Source organism: Vulpes lagopus, chromosome 2, assembly GCF_018345385.1.
Source record: "Vulpes lagopus strain Blue_001 chromosome 2, ASM1834538v1, whole genome shotgun sequence".
Classification (NCBI taxonomy): domain Eukaryota; kingdom Metazoa; phylum Chordata; class Mammalia; order Carnivora; family Canidae; genus Vulpes; species Vulpes lagopus.
In genome coordinates this window covers 136,661,296-136,682,208 of record NC_054825.1, presented here as the reverse complement: position 1 = coordinate 136,682,208, position 20,913 = coordinate 136,661,296, and positions in this window count along the sequence as shown.

Below are 20,913 nucleotides of genomic sequence, written 5' to 3'. Positions count from 1 at the left end.
GACAATATGTGGAAATAACCCAAATGTCTATCAGTTGATGAATGATTAAACAAAATGTGGTATAGCCATGCGATGGAATATCATTTAGCCATAAAAATGATATATTTTACAACATGGATGAACCTTAAAACATAATGCTAAAAAAAATAAAAGCTGGACACAAAAGGTCACATGTTATGTAGTTCCATTTGTAGGAAATGTCCAAAACAGGCAAATCCATAGAAACAGAAGGTGGGTTCATGGTTTCCAGGTGCCGGAAAGCTGGGAGAATGGGAAGCCACTTCTTTATGGGTATGGGATATCCTTTAGGGGTGATAGAATGTGTAGAGCTAGGTAGAGAGGATGGTAATAATTGTTGTTTCGTGTTCAGACCACAACCAACACTTGGCAGGAAATTCAAGAATGTGAAAAGAAGACTGGTGTGAGGTTACAGTCCTCGAAAAAGAAGTACCTAACGTGTGATCTGGAATTCTGGCTGAAATTCATACCAGACACCAAAAGGAGGTAAAAAGCCTCTAGTGGCTTTAGGCAACATAGCAAGGGAGTGTAGCAACCTATGACTCAGTGAGAGCAGTGTTAACGTGACTAACTCCACATCCCATATCTGGAGGGCTGCGGCTGCGGACACACTCCCTGTGGTTTGCAGGCTTGGTTTGGAAGCTGGGCAGGTCCCAGGCTGCAGGTGGCAGACATCAGTGACTCAACCGCCTGCCGTCAGGAGAGGCATGGGAACATACCTAATTATAGGTCTGGAACTACAAAGTAAATTGGAGAATTGAAACACTTACCCAAGGATTTGGGGAAGAACAAGATCTTAATCCCCTACTTTCTTCCTTTGTCTGCTTGCTTTGGGCAATGACTTTTCTTTAGCCTGAATCTAGAGCAGTTTCTTAAGTGTTCTGCTTTGGAGTGTTAACAGATGTTATACGGAAAATGGGTTCTTTGGAAATATTGCCTTAAATAAAATTAAACAGGCTTCATTATTACAAGACTTCTGAAAGTTTTGATGTGGGCTTACCCTTTAAGAAAGGAATGTAGCATTGCCCAAACCTATTTGCCTGTGAAAGTCTTGTTTTGTTTCCTTGGTTTTTGTTTTGTTTCGTTTTAGTCAAATATCTTGCCAAACTGATACTTCAAGGAACTTTTTTGGGGGAAATGCCAATCTAGATATTTTCTCTTTGTTTTTTGTGTAGATTAAATCATAGGGCCTTGAAATTCTTGCTATATATATGCTGGCTGTTAAAAATCATGTGGTGCAAAGGGAGGCCCACCAAGCTTAGAATCCACTCATCCAGCAACAAGAATCTAGAGTTAGATTCTAGATCAATCAGTGCCACTGCATTACCTTGGGCAAGCCACTTTATCTCTATTTTCTAGTCAATGAAGAAAAGCCTTGAGCTAGCTGCTCTCAAAGATTTTTCTTTTAAAGCCTCTGAAATTCCAAGTCCTTTGAAGGTGGATCTGAGATTTCCCCATTTAACATAACATCTGAAAATATTCTACATAGACTTATCATTCTACCCAATTTTCCAAACTCATTTTTACAAGTATTTCATCTTACTTGTTTTGAGATGTTTCCTTTTTCTATATTAAATTATCTTATTTTTAAAAAATATTTGTTTAATTATCTTAGAGAGAAGGACAACATGAGTGGAAGGGGCTGAGAGAGAGAGAACCTCAAGCAGACCCTATGCTGAGTGTGGAGCCCAATGCAGGGCTCGATCTCACGACACTGAGGTCACAACCTGAGCCAAAACCAAGAGTCAGATGCTTAACTGGCTATCCCACCCAGGCAACCCTATATTAAATTCCCTTATAAACTTTGGTCTCTTTCTAGACTTTCTAGTTTGTTCCATTGTTTTTGATGCTGCAGTGCCACACTAATTATTGAGACATTTTAATGGGTTTTGCATGTAATTTGACTACTTTAAAATGTTAGCAACATCCAGGTAACTAATGAAAATAGGAACTACAGTTCACTTCTATTACTTAGGGCATAATTTGTATATTAAAAATGTGTTTGCTATTGGAATACCTGGGTAGCTCAGTGGTTGGGTCCTGGGATCAAGTCCCACATCGGGCTTCTCCCTTTGCCTGTGTCTCTGCCTTCTCTCTCTGTCTCTCATGGATAAATAAATAAAATATTTAAAAAAAAAATGTGCTTGCTATTATCTAGTCGATGTTCCAGAAGGATAGGTGGGTCAGTTGGGTGGCCCTCTGTAGAATTCCACAGGTGCCCAGAAAATGACTAAATACAAATAAATCAGTGCATGTTTCATTGCACTGTTCTCATCTCGGTTATACTGGGGAAGCTAAGTCAGTACTCAGTATTTTCATCAGCCTTCTGGACTATGTAGCCAACTTTTTGTTACTTGCTTGACTACTAGGAATCATGAATATGGCTTTCTCTGGCTTTGAAAATTTAATCATTGTTCTTGCTTTCAGACTGTCTATCTGCTTGGTTTTCCCCATCACCATTTTTAAATACCTATGTCCCAGCCATTTATAAATCTTGCTTAATGATCTAGGAATTGATTAATGATAACATGAATTGATTACAAAATTAAATATGTCCATTTGCAAATCTGTGTGCCCAGGTTTAAATAACCAGGTTAACACTAACCAAATGCAAAAGACAAATTCATTGCAGACAAAATATTGTTCTACTTATTGCACAAACTGGAAGCATATTTAATCTTGCTAACTTCAGGAAAAAACAAAGACCCTTGTTTTATGCTTTGGATACGGCAGATATTCCCATGTTATAGACTTTGCACCAAGTCTTTATTGCAAGTCTCTAATAAAGGATATTTTCTTAAACTAAATGACTGATACTAACAGCAGGTGACATGGAACTATTTCTCTCTCTTTTTTTTTTATTTCATCATTTGTATCTAAAAGGAAGACTTTCGTGTTCATTGGCCTACAAAAGTCTTGGGGTAATTGCAGAAAGTTTTGGTAAACATTATGAAAACCAATCAAATTTATTCATCTTACATTTTGTGTTTCAGAAAGTGTAGAAATAAAATGTATATTGCACATAAAATTTTGTTTATCATCAGATATTTATTCTAATTTCCACCTGGTAGAGATTCAACTAGCCCTTTGTGATGTCTGCGTCAAAAGATGCAAACTGAAAATTAGATTTAAGGTTGAAGGAAAAGGAAGCTGTGCCTAAATAAACAAACAAATAAATGTAAAGGAACCAAATGCTTGATAAATCTGGCACAGTGTCTTTCAGAAGTGAATGAAGTACTCACAAACTATATTAAAAAGGAGAAGAATATTTAAAATAACTCACTCCTCCACATCCTACTGATACAGACACAAATCTCAGAAGTAATTAAAATAAAGATATCAAAGGGGAGGGCAAATACCCCTGCAAACTCAGAATGGTAAAATACACACAGCCTGACCTCGGTTACCATTGAATCAAATAAGCTGTTAATTACAAAAGGATGAACACCCTCTGGAGATAACAGCAAACTCCAGACAGTCAATAGGATGTGATAACATCCAATACAATCAAGAAACATTTGAGTTGAGCACAGGATTATACACGAGGATTGGAGGATTAGGAGACATGGCATTTCTGAGTCTAGTAAACAGAAAGCACAAGATGCCAGCTGAGGAAGGTATAGGTTAGGAAAGACAGATGTGATGAATTAATCACTAAGAGAGCAGGGAGATAATGGCCCAGTTCTGTTCCTGGCTGGCAGGGAATGAATTTACCAAGATGACCTCTCTTGGATTTCTAATCTTCCATTATGAGTAGAGGGTGTGTGTGACTCCAATATTAAGAAATTCTGACAATTCTGTAATTGTTGTTGAGTTTTGGTTAAGTAGGAGAGTGGCTACTTTGTATAATTTAAAAATTATGGGCATACTGTGTCCCTTTAAAAACCCTGGTATTGGGATCCCTGGGTGGCTCAGCAGTTTAGCGCCTGCCTTTGGCCCGGGGCATGATCCTAGAGTCCTGGGATCAAGTCCCAAATCAGGCTCCCTGCATAGAGCCTGCTTCTCCCTCTGCCTGTGTCCCTGCCTCTCTCTGTGTGTGTCTTTCATGAATAAATAAATAAAAATATTTTTTAAAAATACCCTGGTATTTCAATGTTATCACTCATTGTTGAGATAATAGCTGAAGGCATATTTTAAGATAGAGAAATTAATTTTGACGAACATGAGTATCTGACATTTATCTTCTGTATCAGTTTCTTATTGCTGTGTAAAAAATCACACCAAAATTTAGTGGCTTAAAACAACACACATTTTTTAATCTCATAGTTTCTGTGCATCAGGAATCTGGATGTGGTTTTGCTGGGTGCCTCTGGGTCAGGGTCTCTCACAAAGCTCCAAGGAAGATGTTGGATGGGATTCCAGTCATGTCAAGGCTCAAATTGGGAAGGATCTGCTACCAAGTTCATTCATGTGACTGTTGACAGCCATTGGATCCATTCCTGAGTTCAGTCATGTGGCTATTGGAGACCTCAGGTCCTCAACGACTGGTTGCCTAGATATGTCAGTTTCTTGCCATCCAGGCTTGTCCACAGGGCTCTCCATGATGTGAAAGCTTGCCTTCCTCAGAAAGCAAGAGGTCCAAGAGGGCAGCAGGTGGGGAGGAAGACCGAAGGAGAGAGAGCTCCAAGATGGAGGGCACAATCTTTTTGTTACCTAATCTCAGAAGCAAAATTCCCTCACCTCTGTTGCATTCTATTATCTAGAAGTAAGTCACCTATTTTAGCCACTCAAGGAGGCAGGATTATACAAAGGCATGAAGATGAGAAGATGGGGATCATTGAGGGCAATGTTAGAGGTAATCTCCTACATTCTATCAAATATTCATGGGTCAAGAGAGGAATATTGATATACTAATAAAAAAGAGTTCTTTTGCAGTTCCTAACTAGCTCTCTTTAGCACTATAGATGTCTATGGACAGTAAGTGTGTATGTATGGCAAGTATGTAGTGACAAGATTAAGGAACTTCTTGTGAGAATCTACAATTTATTCTCCTTATCCTTCCAACAATATCTAGTAGGAACTCAAGTTAGCGTCTCAACTCATACTTTTTTTTTATTTTCTAAGATTTATTTATTTATTCATGAGAGACACAGAGATAGAAGAAGAGACATAGGCAGAGGGAGAAGCAGGCTCCCTGTGGGGAGCCTGATGCAGGACTCAATCCCAGGACCCCGGGATCATGATCTGAGCCAAAGGCAGATGCTCAACCACTGAGCCATCCAGGTGCCCTCAACTCATACTTATAAGATCTTAGTAGACCCTTTGGCAACATGAGCATTGTGAACCACTCCCACCATGAAACAACTCTCTTGGTTTCTGAGAGTACTTTTCTATTCTGGTTTTCCTCCTACCTCTCTGATTTTGCCTCTTAATGATCATCATATACTTTTTCTGTCTCTACTTAACTAAATGTTGATATCCTCTATGGTATCCTTCTTAGTCGTCTTCCCTGTTCACTCCATTTATTTTCCTTCAGCAGCCTTATGTATGCTCATACCCATACCCTCGATACTGATGATCTCCAGAGAGGCATCCCCAACACAGAAATCTCTTTAAGTTTCATCTATTTTATGCATCTATGAACTCCTCATTTCCACTTTATTCTGTCGCCCCACAAATCTCGCTCTTTACCATCTTCAGCATCTCAGATAAAGACAACACTGTAAATCTGTTGTCCAAAGCAGAAATATGATAGAACACCCCTTTCCAACAGGAAAAATGGTCAAAACTTTTCTCTCTATGTCATTGTTATATATTTCTCAATTCTTCCTTCTCCCTTCCAATTCTACTGCAATGGCTCCAAATTTGGTATCTTTTCCAATCTAGAATAACATTGTAGACTCCTAACTGGTTATTGTCTCCAGTGGCAACAACTTCCAACTTGCCTTAGTGTCACCAGAATGATATCTGAATGATTGAAAAGCCCTTCTCTGGCTTCTTGTCACGGCCATGACAAAAATCCAAGCTACTTAGCTTCATGTGTGAGAAACTTTATGTTCTTTACCTTCTTCAATCTCTCAATCAGCTCCACGTGCATTGAAGACTCTAGGCCTCTGGAACCACTTGCAGGGTCCTGAAGCTACTTTCTTATACCACTGTAACTCCTCAGCCTTGTATGTTTGGCAGGTCCCACTCTAATTGGCTAACTCCTATTTATTTTCCCTAGCACAGTGGAAGAATCAGCAGGTCTCAAATTGCCTCTCTCCACCCTGCCACTCCCGCAACGTGAGTGCATGCACACAAACACATACACACATACATATATGCCACACAGCTGCAGGGGGACCTGAATGCCCTTCTTTTGTCTCCTGGTAACTTCCTGACATACCATGCCATTGCCATGACCATTCTGCACTGTATTTATCTGTCTACTTAAGCATTTCTCTTATTAGACTGTGAGCATCAGAGGGTAGGATTTTTATACATTTTCTTCATTCCCAACATCTAATTCAGAGTTTGGCATAAAATAGGTACACAACAATGTGGAACTGAATGAAGAAAAACATGTATGCATGAATGAATGTTGAATTCTCACATTTTGATCATATACAACATATAATCAGTTTAATTTTTATGAGAACATTCATTTTTTAAAGGGGAATGGAGAGTGAGAGTCTTAAGAAATATGGAGCTAACTATCTCCCAGTCCCATTGGGTGAGTAACAGAAGTAGGAGTCTCAGAAATACTTAGTTGAAATGGAGAGCTTCATTTTTTTTTAGCCGATTGCAAAACTATGTCTACCAAGCATGTTCACCAGTTGATCTGGGTCCTATGTGCTTACCTGTAATTTTTTTGGTGCTTTCAGCCATTTGGCTGCTAAGTTATGGTTGATTATATTCGGAGGATTCCCTCTTCTGCAGAGATAAAGGGTTTTCTCTGTCTGTGCCTAAGTCTTTTCTGCTTTGGGGGCCAGTTGTGGAAGGCAGAGAGCAAAGATGATGAAGTTTTGCCTTTGGTGAAACATTCGCCTTTGACAGAATCTCTGGGAAAACGATCAAGAGCTATAATGAAAGAGTAACTTCAGTCAAACAAAGTCAAGTCCAGAATTTTAATTCTTGTTGTGGTTGAGGTTCCAGAATCTCACCATAACAGGATTGGTTATAGTTCTGTTGAGTGATTCACAGAGTGATAATAACAGAGTACAGAGGTTGTTTTTGGCCTCTTTTAACAGTTCAAATTCCTTATAGATACCATCTTATTAATTCTACAAACATACCTGCATCGTAGAGGAAAGCATTGAACCTAAGCTCACAGGTAGGTACTTGAGTCTGTTTCATTGCCTTGGGGCAGGACCACACCCAGTGCATACTAGGAAAGTGAGATCTACCTGGTTTAATTGTGGGTTCTAATGCCTTTTATCCTCTCTGGAGTCCCTCAGCTACAATTTAAGTCTGTTTATTATTACTGACATTATTATATAGGTATGACTTAGGGTCCTAAATTCACCTGTGTGTGTGTAATTGATCTAAATATAATGGCCTACATTTGTCTGTGTATGCATCTGTGTGTAACTAATGTGGATTTTTCCTTGAAGGGGAATGATTTTTATTTTCTGAGTTCAATCACAGAATGCTGAGTTCGAGCCTCTCAATCTCCCCAGCACGTAGCCCATGTCACCCTCTTTCAGTTATCTTGAACAATACTTTTTCTTTGGATAGACCTGAACTAAGGAGTCTATCTTGAAGACTTCATAGACTAGATGTTCCAACTCTAGCTTTGGGTGAAATAAAAAAAAAAGGTAGTTGTGAGTAAAAACCCTTCCTTCCCTGGTGGGCTTCTTCTTACCTCTCACATTCCCCACCCATCCCCACTTGCACAGTTGTCCTCAGGGTATCATTTTTCTCTCTCTGTTGTCTGATGCTTCATTCATCCAAACAGACCACACTTGGCTCACAATGATACAACATGTTGTTTTTCTAAAATACATCGATTTGGTAACAAAAATCAGATACATGATACATCAGATACAGGGTCAAATCTCTTATGGTCATGCTTTAAACATTAGCCAGCAAAGAAGGAAGAATTTTTTTTTTTTTCTATCTGAAAAAAATGTCTCTCCTGTTTAGGCTACCAGCCCACATTCACATAAATATGATCTTCCTGCTACTTTCAACACATATTGACAGAACATCTCCTTTGGTCTGATATCCTCATCTCCATTATCAAAACATTCACCCAGCCAAACATCAACTTAATTTCTTTCACACCGATTTCTGACTTGTATTCTAAGCTACCAAACTGCTCAAGAGTTCTGATCAATAACATGTAGTAAAAGTATACTTTGTAATTCAATATTAAAACCTGGCATTGGTGAGGATGGAGAGAAGCATGCATTCGCATACTTTATTGTTCTTTACAGTGTGGTTTTAGATGTGAAAACTAGATCTGCTCTATCAATTTGTTCCCATCACCAAGGGAAGCTATTCAGGGATGAAGCTGATACAGGAAATGCCAAACAGAACAATGAAAAGACACTGAGTCTTTGATGATATTATTGATCCCTTAATTCAAACCAACCCTGAGGTAACCCCACCTATGTTCTTCCTAACTAATGAGCTTCTACATCTGCTTTATATGTTCAGCCAGGTTGTACATTGCTTGCTTCTCACCCTATATTCTATACATAATATGAGATATGATGCAGGTAGTAAAAAAATAATGTGAATTTGTATACTAATGTGAATAGAATGTAAGATAAGTTGCTACATTAAAAAAAATCAAGATGCAGAATGTTGTGTATAATAATATCCCATTTGTATATAAAAGTGATTTTGAACTTTTATATAATCATGTTAGTTTGTATATCTTTGTACATGCAAAGAATATTTATTTCTTTATGTTATATAGAAATATAAATAAGATATTGTTGACCATGGTCATGGTAACAGGGAGTTGGGAAGGAGAAAGAGGACATATTTTTACCTTATATATTTCTAAATTGTTGGGATTTTTTAAATGGGACTTGTTCACTTAAAAAGTTGAGCATGACAACTAATGAAAAAATTTAAAAATCTACCTTGTGCCAAACAATCCTAGGCTTGGATATTATATCACTGGCTTTAAGGTGTTCATTGGCTAAAGTAGATAAAAATGCATAAGCAAATGTAATAATATGTTTATTGAAAATGAAGAGATAATGTTAGAGAAGAGGGGTGCTTAATTCTGTCTGGAAAAGTCACATACATGGACCTTCCTATAGGAGGAGAGGACTGAACAGGGTTCTTAAGAGGCCATAGAAGTTTAACAAACAGACCAGAATCAGGCTGGGGTGGAGCTTTCAGGCAGAAGTTATATCACTTTGGGGGGCATATAGAGGGATAGATTTATCTTTAGGAACTGTGAATAATTTAGAAATTCTGGAGAGATCACAGAGAGGGAAATAAGGGTAGAGTGATGGCTAGAAAGTAGCTAATGGCAAGCCTATTTACCATGCTAAGAAGCTTGGATTTTACTTTTTGGGTACCTAGAAACCATTTGCTGAGACAGAAAATTCTATTAAGTTTTTGAATAAACTATTTCCAAGGAATATGAAAGAATAATAATAAAGAGTATAGGGTGTAATATAAGAACACCAAAGTGTTCATCACCAGTTGCAAATCTTAATATTTGTTATTTTTTAATCTTAATATTTGTTATAGAATTTTTAAAAGAAATAAAACATTACAAATATAATTAAAGCCCACTGCAAATCCCATTGCCTCCCTATGCTTTATAGGTTAATATTAATGGAAGGGACAAAACACACAAATATGCTATACCCATTCATTTTTTAATTTTTAATTCAGCCATTCACATACCACCATACAATGGATAAAATAACCATGCAAAATAGGAAAGCATGGTCAGCATGAAGTTTTTGCACATATCAATTATCTTCTCATAAAACAATGCTCTTCAGAATCCAAAGATATGCATGTGCTATTATGGGAAACCATTAAACACTGACTTCGTACTAGAAAGGGACATCATGATATGTAAATCTATTTAGAAAATGAAGATTGGGAAACATGGTCATGAAAATCATTAAGAATTACCGAGATTCCTAACTTCCGTTCATCTATTATTTAATTATTGGTGTGCTGTGATGTGAGGTATACACAAAATAGGTTAGTTTGGGTTTCATTACCTGGTTGATAAGAAATAAAATCAACAAAGTGGTTCTTGCAAGAAAAGCAGCTCCATCTTGTGCCATCACTTTGCAAAGTGGAGGTTTAAATGATATTCACAAAGCTAATTACTCATACACAAATACAAGGTATGCAGCTTGCTACATACCTTACACCAAACAGAACACGGCATCTTTCTCAGCACTTCCTTTTATTTACTCCATGTTATTTACTCCACATTGTTTAATATTAACCAGGCTTAAATTCAGTTACCTATTTGCTATAAAAGAAGAAATCTTAAAAAACACAAGAAAACATAAATATTTACTGGATTACTTCACGTATTTAAGAGGATGTTTTGCAACTTACAGCAAAGCTTAAAGAAATAAAACATCTTGGAGCAATAAGTAAGTATTTTTGTAACTTCTAAGTGGTAAGAAGGGTTTGTGTTTATAACCCATACTAAAGTCATTTTAACCACTTTGTAGAATAAATAAACACTATGCTATATTTTCTAGATTTGTGCTAGGGATTTTTAAATACCTGTGCAATTTATTTCTAAGCACATTTTGAAATATCACTGCCTCAAAATATAATTGTCTTCGTTCCTTTGTAATTACTCAAGAATGACACATTCTATTACCCTTCAAAAATTCTACTCAGGTAGAATTTCTCATTTTACTGCCCTTCAAAATTCAAAACTCCAAGTTCTCCATTTTCTTTTTTCCCCTCATTTTCCAACAATTAAAAGAAGAACTAGAGTTTTAGCAGATGTAATTATTTTAAAAATCTAACAAAAGGGGCAGCTGGCTGGCTCAGTCTGAAGAGCATGTGACTCTTGACCTCAGAATCCTGATTTAATCTGACAATAAAATAAAACAAAGCTAAAATTAGTGTGATCTTTTTCCATTTTGTGATTCACCTGACCTGCTGTCTTCATCCAAATATTCTATCCCATCCAATATACCAATACAATAGAATCAGCTTCTTAACAAGTACATTAACAATTCGATACAACTGCTCTGCTTTAAAAATTCCATAACTCCTTTTCCCAAATCCAAGATTTCAAATCCCACTTAACCAGAACAAAATTTAACTGATACAAAATTATCTGCAACTAAATAAAAGGAAACTAATTTACAACGTGGCCTTTAAATAAATGACTTATAATAAACTAGGTTAATACCATATTTATTTGTATTAATTCACAAATGAAAAATTATAATTTTAAATAATGGTCTGAATATAATCTGTTAATTATATAATCAACATTTACATTTATGAAATAATGTCTTAATATGGTACATGCATTATTTATAAAAAGAAATTTATTCATTAAGTTTAGACTATTTATGCATATATTTTTATACTTTTTCTCATTAATCCAATATTCACTCTTTTTCTAGAGTCAAGAATTTCAAAAAACCAAAAATCAAATAGTTTAGGATAGCGGAAACATGATTTTGTCTTTTTCTTACTCAGACTATTGAGTTGCAGACTATTTCAAAGAGACTGGAAGACTCACTTGGAAATGCTGTCAAAAATGGATTGAAAAGTTTAAGCTTTCTGAGAAAGGAGACCAGTTAAGAGGTTATAACTGTAATCCAGATCAGTGAGTGCTGTTTGGGCACTCTCGTGACATGGCAGTTGGAAGGAAGAAATGGCAATTGCTATGAACGACATTTTGAAAGTAGAAATAACAAGTTTGGGAGAACATTTGAAAATAGGGCATGGACGAAACAGAAGTCTTGATGATAACTCTGAGATTTTGGACCTGGGAACTTGAGGCATTGAAGGTACTATTGACTGAAAATGGGAAGCTGTGAGCAAATGTCAGTTTGGGGGAAAGAAACTAAATTAATTCTGGAGCTACTGAATTTTAAATTTTGTATGATATAAATAACATTATTATTACAGTGTTACAGATGGAGAACTTAGACATGAGGCAACAAGTCACTTGTCCCAGGTCACATAAGTCAGTAAGTGAAAGGAGCCAGAATTTGAACACAGACAGCTAGCTTTCTTATCATTCTAATGAAATTTTAAATCTCTAGACTGACACAGATGTGGTCCTTTTCTTTAAAAGCAACTATAGCAACTAGTTAATAAAACGGTTATAATTGGCATCTGGTCTTTTATCAGCCCAAAACAGTTGTTTGGAAAGAAGCTTCTACTTTCTTAAAGATTTGTGGCCACCATTATCTGGGTTCCTGACTCCAGTGGTCCAGTTATTATAACTAAATACGTGGGATCATTGATTGGTCCAAAAATGAGTATTAAATCCAGGTGGAACCAATCAATGCATTTCTTAAAAAAATTTTTAACCTAAAACCCAAAAGTTTCTTGGAGTTGCAAACGTGTGGTCATTATACAGCCATGTACTTAATTCCAAGGAGAGAGCTGTATGAAAGAATGAAGCCAGAAATAATGGAAATCGAAAGTAGGAGTGACTCTGGCAGCATTTTAAACTTGATTCCAGTCATCCTTGAGGACTACCTGTAATTCCTCATTCCCTTGGTTTGGTTAAACAAAACAAATCTTTTTCCTACCTAATATATTTCAAGCCAAGTTTCTATCACTCACTCAGTCAAGGGAGTCATAGTTGATACAGCCATAATACAACTGGGGGAACTTGAACAGGTTACTGTAAATCCCTGCATCAGTTTGCTCATTTGCATGTGGGAAAAGCAGGCATGTACTTTTCAGGATTTTTCAGAGGATGAAATGGCATATGTAAACTATCTGCCTTTCTTTACTTAAAATTTATTTTATTACTTTGAAAAGTACCAGTCACATAAACTTCAGTAAAGTTTCCTTTGCATGGCATACACCAATCCGTCTAGAATGCAATCAGTTTCACATCACAGGGACCTCCATGTCCCTAATTTACCTTTCTCTCCTTCTGTATATCCTAGATTTATTTAAGTGGGGAGAGACTGGAGCAAATGCCTGGTTGATTTCTGTATCCACAGTACATGCCAAATTCCTCTGTAACTCTTATAAACATGAGACACAACAATTGTATTTCCTTAAGAAATAATTATAGGATGTGAATGACTAATTTCCAGCACATTAAAGTCTCTGTGAGTATTCATTGTGCTGCAAAATACACAACGGTGGATTGGTGTGTTATATTGAGTTTGCAAATTAATCTCTTCCTTTCTTTTTTCCTTCCTTCCTTCCTTTCCTTATTCCTCCTTTCCTCTGTCCCTCTCTCTTGCTGTCACTCTCACTCTCTAGATGAGGAGCATAGTCTGGATGCAGAGTTCCAGTTGCTATTTATCTCACCCTTTGCTCTTTCTTGTGAGCTATTACTACCTTTTGGGATCATTTCTAGTATTACTCAGCTCAAACAAGGAAAGATCATTATAACAAGGGACCAGAATGAAGACCCCAAATCGAACATCATGCTCTGACACTATGGACATTTAAGATACTTGTCAGCTTTTGGCATAAACAATGGTACAGAGTTATTAATTTTTACCAGGTAGTTTGAATAGAAAAAACTCCAGTGATGGTAGAAAAATGACATTCCAAGTTTCCAAGTTTAGACTTAATGACTTTGTTAGTAAAGACATGGAATCTAAGAAAGATGCTATATCTTTTTTAGGTACAAGAATCAGTATTTATGGAATATGTGTGTATTCAGTGCTCACCTATAACAAAGAATACAAAGTAATTAGCAAGCTACAGCTTCCAACATGGGTTTCACCCACTTCGGCAAATGCTGCCAAGATCTTCATGGCTAATTTAACATCTTGCTTATATGAGATAGGTGGATGATATTTTCATTATAGGTAAGAAATAGGAGTCTAAGAAATTCATTACCTGTAATGCCTACTATGGACAGTTGCCAGGTATCATTGCGTTCCATACCAATTGAGGATTAAAAGAGAACAATTTAAATGAGCAGAGCTTTAATTGGACTGGAATCTAAAAACAGCTGCAAAACATTTTTACCCTTTTTGAATGGAAGAGCACTCCTTTTCCAGAAGTCTTCACAGTGTATGTTATTCTTTTTCTGAATGGAAATGTTTGCTGCCAAATACCTGCTTAAGAGGTGAAAAGCCAGATTTAACTTTTTCTTTCGTACAGCCTGGCAATTAATCTTTTGCTTTAAAAGAGAGTTTGGGGTCTTCATTGTAATAATGGTTATCATCATGGAAAGGTTTTATTAATTATTTAGAGCCTATTGGAAAATATACATGTTACACAAAAAATAATCCCTATTTTCAGAGAACTCATATCTTCCATACATAAGATTAATTTCACAAAGAAAATGCCCTAAGTTTGGTGTACATGCTCATAATATCAGTCCTTTAAACATAAAAAAGTTCATCGGTCTCCTCTTGCAGAGATGTGAATATGAAGCTCCAAGTAGTGAAGAGACCAACCCAAGGCCATAGAAGTGAGGAAAGTCAGTCATCTTTCCATTACACAGTATCATGGTCTTTTTTATGCATTCGAATAGGCATTTGCCACAGGCAAAGTTGCAAAATTGGTAAAGATTGCCTTATTTGACTCAGCTTCCTATTTTTTATCTTTATACTTTTCACCTTCTTCAAGCTCTCGTGACCCTTGTCTTCCATTACACGCTCTGGCTACCTCCTAAGTATTCCTTTTCACCTTCATAGATACTCTTCCTCTGCCCACCCATACCTAACATGCTGGTTCCTCAGAGTTCTGCCCTAAACTCTTCTCTTCCCTCATTGTACTCAATATTCCTGGAGGATATCTTTCATACCTGTAGCTTCCACTACCACCTATATATTGATCACACCCAAGTTTGATACTCCTAGTTCCGACTTCTCTCTTATATGCTATTACTGCTTTGATAACCTGCAGTTACTGTAAATTCAACATATCCCCCAAATGAATTCATTGTATGCTCTTTGGTACGTGTTTCTCCCCTATCTTACTCAATGGCTCCACCATCTACTCAGTTATCCAGGCCAAGAGCCTCAGAGACATCTTTGAGCCTTTCTTCCTCAATCACTCTCTTTACATTGACCTCCACATCTAGAGATTTTAAGAACAAGAACTCGTCTGCCTATTTTTCTTTCAGTTCTCATTGTCAGTGTCCATTCTTGGTCCTTTCTGTCTCACTCAAGAATTTACTACTTTAACCATCTAGATTATTTCCTAGCACTTCTCCATTCAACCTATTACTCATGTTAGTCTGTTCTATTCTTCCCACCTGAGAAATCTTCTTTTCCTTATATTTAAACTGTTTTCTTCTCTTGCAGGCTATCAAATCTGTACCTTATCTTGTTCCATGTCAACTTCCAAAGCTTGTCTGGTTTTATATCAACCACCTCCCTAAAACCTCATCAAGGTCGGAGGATTTGGCAAGAATAGCCAATACAGCCAAGTACTCAAGCAGCAGTTAACTACTTTGGCCCCCTGGGTCTTGGCAGCTGGATGCACTGACTCAACCATGTTCTCCAGTTAAAATGGTTACATTTTTTAAAGAGCCTTTGTTCTTGACTTGTTTCAGATGCCTGTTATCTAGCCTTTAATACAATCCAAAAGGAAGACAATAAGCAGAAATATGTACAGTTAAGCTGGTGGTAGCACAAAATTATCTCCAGGTGAAATAATAAATGAAAAATCTCTGGCTCTTTGTTCAAGCCAAACACCCATGATACTATCTCCTTGTGCTTCATTCTCAAAACTTGCCCCTGGGGGTGGGGGAGGGTGGTGTGGAATTCTGTAGCAAAGTAGCAGCGTCAGGTAGGCACAGAGCCCTGCCCTTTTCTTCTGCCTTTCCCTAAATGGAGTCCTTTCATTATCTTAAAGTAAATTGGATTTATAAACTCATGGGGATTTGAATTCACTTCCCTTATCTCTCCCCTCCACCCCAATTTTGATCCCTATACAGTCACAAGAGAAATTTCAGTGAAATAGTACACACTCTTAGATTGTTACTACTAGAAGAAATCTTACAGATCACTTCATTCAACTCACTGAGTAAAATGAGTAGGAAAACAATGGGTCTGTGGTCACATGATGGGTAGATGTCAATTAACAAATAATACTTGTGTTGATTTCTTTCTTAAGTCAGTGACATTTCTAACTCCTATAAGTTTGGCAAACGAAAATAAAATTGATTTGCACAAAAAGCACCAAGATGCAGTGGATGCGCACGGATATTAGCATCAGACCAACAAAGTTCAAATGGTAGCTGTCTGCTTCTAGCTCAGTCATGTTAGTTCCATTAGAGGCTCAATTTTTCCATATGTAAAATAGTTATAAAATTAACTATCTCATGGAATTTTTATAAAGCTTAAGTAAAAAAAGTATGTATGTAAAATGTTAACATTGTGCATAGCATAGGCTTTTTTGCTTTTTACTCAGAAAAGTGGAAGAAAGAAATAATAATATGATATATTAACAGATTCACTAGTTTTGTATGAACTTTAAGAGGCAAGAAATTAAGCTCACAACTCTTGGCTTTAAGGTGTACTCAAAAAAAGTGAAGATATAAGCAGATCATTTAATCTTCTCTTCCTTTAGATTTTCACTGGTACAAAATAGAAATTAGGGAGGTAGCCACCTTACCCCCAAGGATCACCCAAAAACCAGGATGACTCATCCATGTAACCACAACTTAAGGTAATTTTAAGGTGTTTTAGTTAATAAAATACACACATTCTAAGTGATAATTATGCTATGAATAATACGATTAACAGAATCTCATAAAACGAGTGCCCAGTAATACAGAGAGTATGTTCATCAGGGAAAAGGCATGCTGGAGGTGGAAGGAGATAAACAGGCAAAGCCTCTCAGACAAGACACAATGGGCTGTGGGCTGAAATTTGCAGAAAAGGAGGGACCTGATTTAATAGCGAAAGGGCATTTATGTGTGGGAGAAATTATTGCATAGATTAAAGTTAAGCAATTTGTTTCCTTGACAGTAGATGAAATATTCTCAGTCTAAATGCCCTAAAAACTATTGTGTAACCAGAGGTTTGTCTTCTTTCTACCCTTATCTTTCCAATCAGCACACTCAACAATTACACCCTTTGCTCCAAGGCACTCCCACCCTTAAGATCTCTCCCATAAATCAGGGAGTAGCTTTAAATATGTTCTTTACTACCTTGTGTTGCAATAGAACATACCAACAGGACATAATCTCCATGTGGGGTTTTTGTGGGAGCTGTGGTCAAATTCAATTTAAATATATACTTTCCTCCAATCTGCTTTTCAACAGAAGATAATAGCAAAAGGAAAAAAAAAAAGAGTTTTTTTTACAAAGTTGACAAGGGAAGAAACTAGTCATAGCAAACATAGAATGGTGCCTCTACGTTGTAGATAAGGACTATTATTAGAAGACTCTGCATGCATGTGCTTGTGTGTTGTATGTATGCTTAAAATAAATAAAAATTTAGGAATAAGAAAATTCTTAGCTTGGCCACCGGTGGACATTTAGAATTTGAGATCAGCTGACTTTTTATTATGTTTCTCACTTTAGAAGGATCATCTAGTTTACTGGTTTTCCAACCACATTCTGCTGAGCCCAAATGTTTCACAGAAGGAGTTAGCAAGTTAACCCACACCCCCGTACTATGCACAAACACACATTTGATTTGTGTTGTAGGCTGACTCACTAACAAACAAGAAGGATGCATCTTGGAAAGCACTTGTGACTTTGAAAAGTCACAAGTGACTTCTAGGCCAATGTGATGAAAAGAGTCAAGTGTGCCAGTTCTAGGTAGTCCATGCTACCAGAGAACTCACATGAGCACTGCTTATTTGCAGCCAATAAAAATAGGAATCAACATGGCTCCTGTCTCCTAACGCTCAGCTCCAGCCCACTCCTTGGTCAGGCTCCCCATATTCTCACTTATATCACTATCTAAGTCCTGTTCTCCCCAGGAAGGTCTTTTGTAAATTCTACCACCAGGGCTTCCCTCTGAACCACTGCCTGACCTTTTCTGATAATCACAAATTGTTGACCTAACACATAAGTGACACCCTAACACAAGTAATTTCTCAGAGCAAGTGTACAAACTCCATCTCCTAAACAGGAGAGATGATGGAGTACCTGTGGGGCCATTCACTGTATGTATTCACAGTCCCATTGTATATTGTTGTGACAATTTATGGTAGCCTTCATCCTCATTGATGAATAAGGTTTTCTGAACAAGGATGTGTTAATAAAGTATCTAAGCATATATCAGTTATATATACATGAATGAAGAACTGCTTATTTGAGGGTTATTAATATTTAGCTTATGAAAAAAGCTTCACTACTAAATATTCTAAAAGATACTGATTAATACTAATCATTTCTTCTTATGGGTAAGGAAACTAAAGGCCAAGGAGCTGGAGTGAATTTTTCAGTCACACAGCTTTTATTTTTTTATTTTAATTTATTTTAATTTTTTTTATTGGAGTTCAATTTGCCAACATATAGTATAACACGCAGTGCTCATCCCGTCAAATGCCCCCCTCCGTGCCCATCACCCAGTCACCGCATCCCCACCCACCTCCCATTCCACTACTCCTTGTTCGTTTCCCAGAGTTAGGAGTTTCTCATAATCTGTCACCCTCACTGATATTTCCGATTCATTTTTCTCTCCTTTCCCCTTTATTCCCTTTCATTATTTTTTATATTCCCCAAATGAATGAAACCATATAATGTTTGTCCTTCTCTGATTCACTCATTTCACTCAGCATAATACCCTCCAGTTCCATCCAGCAAATGGTGGGTATTTGTCCTTTCTAATAGCTGAGTAATACTCCATTGTATACATAGACCACAGCTTCTTTATCCATTCATCTTTCGATGGACACCGAGGCTCCTTCCACAGTTTGGCTACTGTGGACATTGCTGCTATAAACTTTGGGGTGCAGGTGTCCCGGCATTTCACTGCATCTGTATCTTTGGGGTAAATCCCCAGCAGTGCAATTGCTGGGTCGTAGGGCAGGTCTATTTTTAACTCTTTGAGGAATCTCCACACGGTTTTCCAGAGTGGCTGCACCAGTTCACATTCCCACCAACAGTGCAAGAGGGTTCCCCTTTCTCCACATTCTCTCCAACATTTGTTGTTTCCTGTCTTGTTAATTTTCACCATTCTCACTGGTGTGAGGTGGTATCTCATTGTGGTTTTGATTTGTATTTCCCTGATGGCAAGTGATGCAGAGCATTTTCTCATGTGTTTGTTGGCCATGTGTATGTTTTCCTCTGTGAAATTTCTGTTCATGTTTTCTGCCCATTTCATGATTAGATTGTCACACAGCTTTTAGACATTGGAGCTAGTGCTAAGGCTGCTGGTATTTGACTCAGTGTTCAGAATTACCAGCCCCTACTCTTCCAAACAGAGTCACAGAGTCACAGGATGTCAGAGTGATAAGGGATATTAGCATCCATTTAGTCCATCAGTATTCTAAAGCACAGAATCAAGCATCTCAGCTTGATTCTAGAATTCTGGTACTACCTAGCTATGTGAGTGTAGGCTCTTTAGGTTTACACTAGGTAATTATTCTGGGTATCAGTGAATTTTAACTAAGTAATGTCAACTCTTTTTGGTAATAGTATCCCCTTAACCATTCAAGAACCTTCTCTGCCTCAATCTCAGACACTTGGCATGGGAGGGACTGACCCATATGCTGAGAGTGGGCATGAGTCCAGGCTTGACCAATTAGTGTCACAATGGATCATCAGAGCAGTCTGCTTGATCTAGTCTCCATCAATGAATCCAGATTGGGATTTTGCCTTCTCTCTATGGGGGTGGTTTATCTGGGAGGATATGGGCTTACAGCTGATGAGAGGCTTGTGAAAGAAATCTGCCTAAAAATTAATCCACATTAAAGAAAGAAGACCTGCAGGATGGAGACACAGAGCTTTAATGCCATCATCTGAGGCTCTGAATCCAATATTATTAGCCAAGAGATTCCTCATTCTGCTTAAGCAGTTTGGGTTAGATTTTGGTCACTCACAACTTTAACCATTCTGAGACAAGTCCTTAGAGCATCTCAGCACTAAAATTGCATAGCTATGTGAAGAAGGTATCAACAATAAGATATGCACTTAGAAATAAAGAAGAAATTATGAAATAAACTTTTTCGAGAATCTTGAAGAGTTTTTTGAACATTTTTTTAAAAGTTTTTATTTATTTATTTGAGAGAGAGAGAGCATGTGCACAATCAGAGGAGCAGTAGAGAGAGAGGGAGAAGGAGCAGGGAGCCTGATGTGGGGCTAGATTTCAGGATTCTGGGATCATGACCTGAGCCAAAGGCAGACACTTAACTGACTGAGCCACCAGGTGCCCCAAGAGTTCTCTGAACATTTTTTATATTTATTCCTGGAAGACACTGTAGCAAGCTTGAGTTCTTTGGAAGAGAAGACCTACTTTTTAAAAGAGTCTCCTTATACCAAATGTATATTTTTTTGCCCTGAACCATTAGAGAAAGAAAAGGAATGAAGAAAGGGAAAAGGGCATGGCATCATATTTTTAGCAGGTTTATAAATGTATGTATTAGATTTATTCAATTAATAGTTGTCTTAACAGGTTGGACAATTTTATCATTAAGTCAAGGTTTCATTCATTTATAATACCATTCCCTCATTAAATATTCTCTAAGAGGATTTCAGTTGAGTATTTAAAATGAGGCAGGCACCATAAATCTTTTCTCTTTAATGAATTTATTCCTTTTTAAGGAATTAATTAAAATCAGTTGTAGAAGGGAGATATGCAGTAAATGAATAAAGTAGTGTCCAGGCAAAGGTTAAAGAATAGCTGTCGTTAAATGAAATGAAGCACATTCTGAAGGCAACTTGTT